This window comes from Suricata suricatta, chromosome 10, assembly GCF_006229205.1.
Source record: "Suricata suricatta isolate VVHF042 chromosome 10, meerkat_22Aug2017_6uvM2_HiC, whole genome shotgun sequence".
Classification (NCBI taxonomy): Eukaryota; Metazoa; Chordata; class Mammalia; order Carnivora; family Herpestidae; genus Suricata; species Suricata suricatta.
Window position 1 is genome coordinate 41672765 of NC_043709.1, and position 10476 is coordinate 41683240.

The following is a 10476-nucleotide window of genomic DNA, read 5'->3' on the forward strand; positions in this document are numbered from 1 at the left end:
GATGGTATTTATTAATACTTAGAACTATGTCTGGTACATAAGTTGTCTGCACCTATTAGCTGCTACTTTGATTACTCTGTTGTGATATTGATTATGTCTGCTTGTTGGTTGGTTTCCTCTTTTAGTGGAGATACGCTGAAGCCAGCACATCATTTTAAATCTCTAGTCATTGTCTTTGTGCAAATTAGAACCATCAGTTAAATCTTTGACCTGCCCCACAGGTCAGGTCAGTCAACGCAGGTCCTGAGGGAGGGAGTGAGAATCGGGGGGCAGGGGGCACAGAGAATGGAGGCAAGACAAGTCTCTGATCAAGCCTCGTTTATTGAGAGAACACACACGTCTTTTAAAGTCAGAAAACGGGCAACTTGACGTAAGTCAGTTGCTAAGAAACAAGGGCAAGGATAAGGGAGAAACTATAACTTGCAGTTTCAGCATAGCACAGTGCCTGGGAAACTGATAGGAAGGCCCAGCCTACAGGCCCCGAGCCTGGGAAACGGATAACGCAGCTCCGCTGAGCTGGGAGTGATGACGCAGTTCTGCAGAGCTGGGAGTAACAGTGCAGCTCTGCTCTGCGGGTTGCTGATCTTGCAAGGTCGAGGCACATATCTCTTCTTCAGGCAGCTCTTCTGGTGCAAGGCACAGCTCTTCTCCGGCAGCTCCCGACAAATCTTTACACATCAGTCTAATGTGGCTATTTGTAAAAATGGATTAATGGAAGTTATGATTTACAAAATTACCAAAATAAGTTAGTGGCTTACAAAAGTCACTGCCAGACAAACAAAATATTATTTATCAATAGGAAACTCCATATATGGCCGCCGGTAATAAACTTTTCTATAATGGCTCAGTCATTTAAACATTAAACCTTTTAAAAATAGTGAATATTTAACTGACTTTTCAAGACTTTTTTTTGCAAGAAATAAAATACTTCCAAAATTATAACTGCTAATATTCTAACGATTTAGGTATCCTCAGGGTCCACAGCAAATTATTATTGATATGTGGGGCAACATTAATTTACTATATTGCCATATGTAAAAGGTGCTCCCTTTTGATTGATAAATCTGATCTAATGCAGTTTAGAGCAATGAATTACAAAACTATTTTCTTGTTGATTAAATATTTAAAATTATTTCTCTTAAAAAAGTGACAATAACTTTCATGGACAATAATATTTTTATACTGTTTTCTGAGGCTCTTGAATATAAAGCAAATGATAAGTCTAGTCACTTCTTAATTTTTGGCAGACCACAGTACACTGAATACATTAAAGGGACACAAGCTAATAGCAAGCAATATTTTTAATATGATTGCTACATTAATGCATTTATTCATAATGTATGGGAGCTATCTGAACTTACTGGTTGAGTGAAAATTCTTGCACAGTCTCTTGCCCCCAACAGCTACTAAAATCTACCTTCTTGTAATTTTTATTTCTGTTTGGGCACCAAACCTCAGAGTGCTTTGCTGATTAGTCTCAGGAATGGCCTGTCCCCCTGCCCTGTCCCTGAGGTGTGACTGCACCTGGTCAGGGAAAAGATGAGTAAACTAGATATGCCCTAATGCAATTAAGGCAAGCAACATATAATTTTCCTCCTAGCTGAGCAATTAACTGGTAACTTACTACTTTCTAGGCCTGGAAGACCAGTTGCAAAAGTCACTACTGCAATAAAATGTATCAATCGTCTATGAGACTGTGAGAGCAGGCATCATGTCTCCTGGGAATCCTGTTTTTCTGGGAACTTTCTCTTAGAGTTATAAACAGCCTAATGACCCTCACTCATAAAAAACTGACCTTTATTAAACAATGCTGTTTGCCTCTTGGTTAAAGGTCACTTCCTCAGGCTATACCTGAGGTTTTGTAAAAAAAACACCTGCCCTTCCCATATGATAGCATCAGTGCCCATAGCTAAGTTTTTTTATGACAATCTTTACTACTAGAATTGTAACTTCTGCAGAACCCATGTCCTGGAAAAATGTAAAAATTATCTGTGAGAAATCATAGATTTCTGCTCCTTGTACCTTTCACCATAAATAAAGCTAGAAAATCAGACAGAACAGAGATGCCTGCCTGGTGATCAGAAAGAAACTCAAGGCTCTCTCACTCTTTCTCGCCAACACTGTCCATCCTTCAGGGAGCCCTGGACCTGCTGGACTGGACTCTGGCAATATATTAATGTCGAACACTGCCGAAAATCATTGGCCATTCTTTCTCTTTTTTATATTTCTTTTTCCTTAAACTCCTGAGTGTCTTTTTTGTTTCTTTCTTTTTAATGAGACCCTTTAAACTGGAGTCATCTGTAGGGTTCACAGAATTGTTGTTATATAGCTCAGCAGGAATCCTTAACATCTTCTGTAGGGGAGCTAGTATGAAATCAATTTTTTCCACCGAAAAAAATGACTCATTTGTTGCTCTGCTCTACATTGCCTTATTTTGACTTCCTGCATTATGATTTTTATTCGGATGATAAATCACAGTACATTGTGATGGAATATCACCAACTTTCAGTGAAAGATCATACGTATTCACATCATCAATAATGAAAACTTCTTGTCATCATAAAATAAATAAGATACTGTGGTTCCTTTTTTTCCACACCAAACTTTAATTCTCAGACAGTATCTTTAAAATTTTATTAGGACATAAAAGTCACATATAAATTCTTTCCTCAAATTTAGGAAGAATGGCCAATAGTTTTCAACAATTGACTTTGCCTTATATTTGGGTTAGGAAATTTTCAATAAAATATAGTCACAGTTAGAATAGTTCCATATACCCTTAGGTATCTATCGCCCAGTTCAGCAATGCATTTTCTCTATAACTTGCTCACTTCCTGCCCCCAGTTATCACAACAGATTATTTAGGAGAAAATTTTAGATATTATAGCATTTTGTGTGTAATTATCTCACGTATATGTCTAAAGTACGTCCCTTTATAAGCAACAACAACTTTATATCACACACTCCCTGCAAAATTAAAAGTAATTCATTTGTTAATATCAAATATCTAGTCATTGTTCACAATTCTTAAATTATCACAATTCGATCAAAATATAAAAGAACCAAAATATGAAATATTCAACCATGCCAAAAAGGTCATGTCTGTCTCTTTAAAATCAATCTCTTCCTTAAGTACTCAATTTCTGGCAACAATTTATCAATTTTAAGTTCCTACTTTTAACCATTTTCTAAAACATTACACAACAATATGTGGCTTTTTGACCTTATAGCTTAGTAAAAATCACTTGACTACGTATATTGAGTCTATTTCTACATCCCCTATTCTCTTCCTTTGGTTTATTTGTCTTTACACTGATCCTACATTTGTTGGTTGCTGAATGTAAGAAATTTGAAATCAGATAAGTTAAGTTTTTTAAGTTCTTGCTTTTGAAAGTTTTTAACAGTGGGGAGAGTACGTTTGATCCTTTTTATTTCCATGTTAATTTTAGAATTAGCTTTTATGAACAAATAAACAAAACACCTACTTGGACTTATATTGGGTTGAATCTACATATCAGTTGGGAGAGAACACCTTAACAATATTGTGGTCTTCCAATTCAATTTATGAACACATGTCTTTCTATTTATTTAGGTTTCTTGTATTTCTGTCATCAGGGTGTTATGCCCAGATTTCAGTATCATCCCCCAAAACCAGAGACTGCCAGGGAGACCGAGTCACACATGCAAAAGTAAAGGGCTTTATTACAAGCTTAGGCTCACGGGGCCTAAACTCGGGCTCACAGACTTTACCAGTGCGGTGGATCCGTGCTGAGAGCCTGGAACAAGGACTGAGCAGGGTTTTTATGGGGTTTGGGAAGGGGGAGTTACAGGAAACTGTGACACAGGTACAATGGTCCAATCACTATCGCATAACATCATTGGCAGCAACTTTAACCATACACATTGTCCAGAGTGTTTGTTGCTTTTCGCTGGACCCAATCACAACATTTAGAGCATTAACCAATTACAGAGTGAACTCAGAACCCTCAAGTAGGGTGTAACTAGCCTTAAGCAATAAGTATATAGCTTCTATCTCTAGGCCTGCCCTTAGGAGTGTTAAGCATTTTAGCTGGCCACTTCTGATTGCGTGTTACTAGGGTGGTCCCTGGTGGAGAAATCTGTGCCCTTTTATTGTCTAATGATTCTGAGAAACTGACACTTAGGCCTCCAAGGTCAGAGGGGAAACTTGAAGCCTGTCACGGAGTCAGTTTGGTTCAGACCTGCGTCTTTTCAAGGGTTTTGTAGTAGTCAGCATATAAATCTAAGACATATTTTTAGCTATACACCTAGATATTTTATATTATATGTTGCCATTATAAAATGTACTTTAATTTTTTTAATTTCCAGTTGTTATTTGCTAGCATTAAAAATACAAATGATTTTTAAAAATCAACTATGTATATTGTGATGTTGGCAATATACTTAATAGTTTTAGTAGCTTTTTTAGATCTTTTATATTTTCTAAGTAAATAATCATGTCATGAGTAAATAGGGAAAACTGTATTGTCTCCTTTTCAACTGTCATGCATTTTATTTATTTCTTACTGGATTGACTGGTACTTGAGATCATTCCCAGTTTTAGGAAAAAATCATTCTGTTTTTTACTAGTATGTATGATGCTAACTGTACATCATACAGTGGATCAAACAGTTTAGCATCTGACTTCAGCTCAGGTCATAATATTGGGGTCCGTGAGCTCAAGCCCCATGTCAAGCTCTGTGATGACAGCTCTAGCCTGGAGCCTGCTTCAAATTCTGGGGCTCCCTCTACCTCTTCCCTTCCCAGACACTCATGCTCTGTCTCTCTGTCTCTCAAAAGTGAAACACATTATAAATGTTTTATAAAATTTTATTTTACACATCCTTATAATGTCTGTAGGAGGTAAAAGTTTAATGTCATAATAAACTTTTGACCTGCTTCCAAAGTGGTTTTTCCATTTTCCATTTTCAACAATAATGTCAAGCCACCCAAGTGACATTATTTTTCAGATGTTGAATTTTTTAAATCTATTTGATTATTTTTTATATCCTCTTTTATTGTCTTATTATATTTATGTTATAAATTGATGTGCATTTTCAATAATAGTTGTTTGAATATCTTGTCTGCTGATGACATCCATCTGTAACTTCTGAGGTTAATCCATGTTGCTGAGTTTTCACCTGATTATATGTAACATGTTGCTGCTGCTTTACAAACAATAATTTTTCATTGGATGTTACACATTATGTGTTATATTTTTGAATGTTTAGGTTTGTTAGCTACTTTTAAAGAGTGTTGAAGTTTAATTTGAATAAATCATTTAATCTTTCAGATTCAAACAATAGCTTGTTTTTAAGTTATACTATGGTAGTCGACAATAGTCTTTAGTTTGCAAATTCTACTGCAACATTAATTTTCCTGTCTTTCTACTGAATGTTAAGTATTCAGCAAAGTGCTTCATTCTGGCTGGTAGAAACTCAAAGCATTTCCCAGGCTTTTGTGAGCTCTTGAATTGTTCGACTTACAAGTTTTTCTGCAGTTTTTTGTTGTTGTTTAACCAACCTTGTAGAGTCTCACCCTATACCTGTGCAGCGTGGTATTAGGCTGAAAATCTGTGGTATCACTATGTATATTCCCGAGGTATTTATTTGTATGGACCCGTTTTCCTAAATACCCAGCCCTGAAATGTATCTGCCTCAGCTTAAATATCTTTATCTGACTTTTCATCTCTGTTCTCATTAGCAAGTCACCTGGTTTCTCCATCTGCCCCATGTTGGAGTTATTGTAATTCTTTGTCTAAGTAGAGGCTGAGATAAATACTTAGTACACTGATGTCATCTTTGCAGTGAGGTTACACCTACTTGTCAGAAAAAATGTTGTCGAAGAAAGTAAAGTACAGGTTTTAAATGATAAGTATGTTTGAGTTCAATTCATGCCCCAGATTACTTGCTCTATTTTTTCTTTTGCTTCTCATTTCATCTTAAGCTTCTTATATGACTTAACACACATTTACATATATCACAACTGAAGCTATACAAACAAAAATATGTGTTAATAGACATTGTCAAGGTATCTTATTTAATGCTTTTAGCATTATCCTTTTCAATAAAAGCCTCTGATATTCTAACTTATTTTTATCTTTCCTTATTGCCTTAACTTAATAAGAATTTGTTTTTCTTATTAGAGTAACTTCTGGATGCCCAAAACTTAGGAATGGCATAAATCATTTATTCACCATAGTTCCATTAAGAATTCAACTGTATTTCCTGCCCCTTTTAATCAAATGTAACACTTGAGGGAGGAGGGAGGAGCGTGACAGAGCACACTCATGCAAACCATGTTTATAATACAGGAGAGAATTCAATAAGTGAAATTATAAAAATACAAATAGTTTCTCTGTGGGGGCAGGGAATGTATAGTCAATTCAAGAGGGGAGATAAGACTTCATGGTGATGAATATGGGATATCACGTCTTAGAAGAATAAAGTTTTGGAAAAACAGGTAATATCACAGGAGAAGGTAGACAACATTGTGTATTTAAAATGCATACTTCAACCACCCTACTACACTGAAATGAACTGATATGACAAAATTGTCCTTAAAAAACAGAGTGTAAAGTCCAGCATGGAAATAACAACAACAAAAAAAAAAACTAATAAGAAGGATAAATGCTAGACTATGGCATAACAGTTTTTTAAGGCAAGCTAAAAAAACATAGCCCTAATTCTAATTTAGTAAAGCAAATGAAGGATACCACAAATGAAAAGAAAATAACTCTTCTGGAAAAGAATTATAATCCTTTTCTAATCGCTTTATTATTTTTATTTTATTTATTTTGAGAGAGACAGAGAGAGCGAGTGTAAGAGGGGAAGAGAGAGAGGAGAGAATCTCAGCACTGCCAGCATGGAGTCCAGTGTGGGGCTCAAACTCATGAACTGTGAGATCATGACCTGAGCCAAAACCAAGAATGGGAAGCTTAACTGATTGAACCACCCAAGCACCCATGTATTCATTTTAAATAACCAGCACACAATGTGTAAGAACAGATCAAGAGCAAGTAAAGATGGAGACCATGTAAATCTGCTTTGCAGGAGCCTAGAAATCTTAGTGGAGTCAAATGTTATAATTTTTAAAAATGAGTATTTCTTTGGTTAAAAAATGTTTCGGAGTGCCTGGGTGGCTCAGTCGGTTAAGCGTCTGACTTTGGCTCAAGTCATGATCTCACAGTTCCTGGGTTCCACCCCACATCGGGCTCTGTGCTGACAGCTAGCTCAGAGCCTGGAGCCTGTCTTCAGATCCTGTGACTCCTTCTCTCTCTGACCCTCCCTTGCTCACTCTGTCTCTCTCATTCTCAAAAATAAATAAAAACATCAAAAAACATGTTCTAACAGGAACTATTGAATATATATTCTATAAAAAAATACCTTGTGAATATACAGAGATCAGTTAATTTATATAATAAATAAAGAACAAGTTTTACCAATTTAGAGACTGAAGTAAGTGCTTATTGTCAGAATAACATCATTAATGTATGATATCTCAAAAATAGAAAGAAAGATGAAAAAGCTAGTGGTCAGTTAGTTCAAAAAGAAGCAAAACACTGATCTTTTGAGAATCATTAAAAAAATAAAATCGGATTAAGTTTGGATTATTTATGTAGTTAGAATCTCAAAAAATCCAAATAGAGAAATCTTGACAGCTTCCCACATACTTGGTTACACACACACACACACACACACACACACGCTATTTTTCTTTTGACAAGATTTCGTAACTGGTTGCATAGAGATAGTCAAGATTATGGCAATTTTCAGAAGATAATACCTTGTAAATGACTATAATCAATTTTATAGCTCTATTGGTATCTGAATTATTTGAATTTGCATCATTTCATTTTGCTAATAGAAGACCTAGCCTCAGATTGAGGCAATTTTCCAGGTTGTTATTTGTTTCTATTATTTTCAATTACTGCTATGTTAGTAAGTATTTAACCTTGCTATGGAAAGAATAATGGGTTCCTTCTACATTTCCCAGTCATACCCTGTCTACATGAGGCCATGTGACTATGGCCAATGGATTGCTCATGTGAATGCTATACACTTTCAGGGGTGGCCCATTTAAGCTCCTGTGACATCAGGTTACATCAGTTAAATAGTCATTGCAAATTCTATGTAATATTTGCTTCAATATTAAGTATAAAGTAGGGGTGCCTGGGTTACTCAGTCAGTTAAGCGTCCAACTTCAGCTCAAGTCATGATCTCACAGTCTGTGGGTTCAAGCCCCACAGTCTGTGGGTTTGAGCTGTCAACACAGAGCCCGGAGCCTGCTTTGGATTCTGTGTCTCCCTCTCTCTTTGACCCTTCCCTGCTTGTTGTCAGCCTCTCTCTCTCAAAATAAAGACATAAAAAAAATTAAAAAGAAAAAAGAATAAAGTAAGAACTGAACAAAGTGTGGAAAGGGACAACAAGAATAAAGATAGACATAGAACATCAGCCTTGAGAAAATCCAAAAGAAAGGGGAACTCTCTTGCATTGTTAGTAGGAATGCAAACTGGTGCAGCCACTCTGAAGAACACTATGCACTATCCTGCAAATGTCAAAACAAAGAATTACTCTATGATCCAGCAATTACACTACTTGGTATTTACCTCAAGGATACAAAAATACAGATTCAAAGGGATACATGCACCCTGGTGCTTATGAACAATAGGCAAGCTATGGAGAGAGCCCAAATCCACTGATGAATGGATAAAGGAGATGTGGTGTGTATATATACAATGGAATATTACTCAGCCATCACAAAGAATGATATTTTGCCATTTGCAATGATGTGGATGGAGCTAGAGTGTATTATGCTAAGTGAAATTGGTAAGAGAAAGACAAATACTAACTACATTATTTCACTCATATGTGGAATTTAAGAAATAAAACAGATGAACAAATGGGGGAGAGGGAAGAGAGGGAAACAAACCATGAAAGACTCTTAAAGATAGAGAAAAACTGAGGGTTGATGAAAGGAGGTGGGTGGTGAATGGATTTGATAGGTGATGGGTATTAAAGAGGGCACTTGAATTATACTTCTGAAGCCAATATTGCACTGTAGATCTACTTACTAGAATTTAAATAAAAATGTGGATAAAAAGAGGAAGAAGTAATAATTTACTGGCTAGGCCTTAAAGAGATGTCAGTCAAGTATCTAAAGCTTTTTATTTTCTTAGACGTTAAATATTTTGGCTTCAAGGAGCCTGAGTGGCTCAGTTGGTTGAGCTTCTGGCTTCAGCTCAGGTCATGATCTCACAGTTCGTGAGTTCAAGTCCCATGACAGACTTTGTGCTGACAGCTAGCTCCGAGCCTGGAGCCTGTTCTCAGATTTTGTGACCCCCTCTTTCCGACCCTCCCCTGCTCATGCTGTTTTACTCTCTCTCTCTCTCTCAAAAAAAAAACCATAAATAAATAAATAAATAAATAAATAAATAAATAAATATTTTGGTTTCAAATAAGTGATAAAGGAAATTCCTTTTTAAGCTAAAGAGGGAAAAAGAGAGAAATTCCAAAAACTGAATTTTTACCATGGAAAGAATACAAAGTTGTGCCTACAAGAATATTTTGGGCTAAGCATGGAGACCATCAACTGAGCTAAAAATAATTAAGACATTAAAGACAATTAAAAAATAAGAAAAATTTATTTAGCATCAAGAAGTTAATAAGATACTAAGGAAATAATTCACAATCCAGACAAAATCTAATGGGTGTGGAAATCCAGAATGACAACATGACCCCCACTATCTTGAAGATGATTGACAAATACAGTGAATTTAAGCTTTGGTTTAAGGGATAGAAGAAAATGTATAGGATTTGCCTAAGGCAGAAAATCAAAAGGCAGAAAGGCTAAAGATGAGTTAACTCAAAAATTAGAAAAAAGGAAAATGAATAAACCCAAAGAGTAGGACTATTAAGGATAAGATGCAAAATTAGTGAAATGCAAATACTAAATGTAATCAACAAAGTCCAAAGTTTGTTCATGACAGGAAAATCTAATAAAATAGGCTAACCTTCAGTGAGTTTTAATATATTAATACATGACATAATGAACTTTATAATAATGAATATAAAAGTTTATACGTAATAGACAAATCTTTATTTTTTTAAGTTTACTTATTTATTTTGGGATAAAGAGAGCCCAAGAGAGGAGGGGCAGAGAGAGGGAGAGACAGAATCCCAAGCAGCCTCCACATCATTAGCACAGAGCCTGATACTGTTTTCACAATGTTTATTCTTCCTATCCATGAACAGGGAATATTTTTCCATTTCTTGGTGTCTTCTTCAATCTCTTTCATAAGTTTTCTATAGTTTTCATCATACAGATATTTTACATATTTGGTTAGGGTTATGCCTTAGTAAAGAGCTATGTTTTATTTTTGTTGAACAATTTCTGTACTGTTTTTCTCTTTCCTTAAATCTTGTTTTTTAATCATTATTATTTTTACTTTATTTGCAT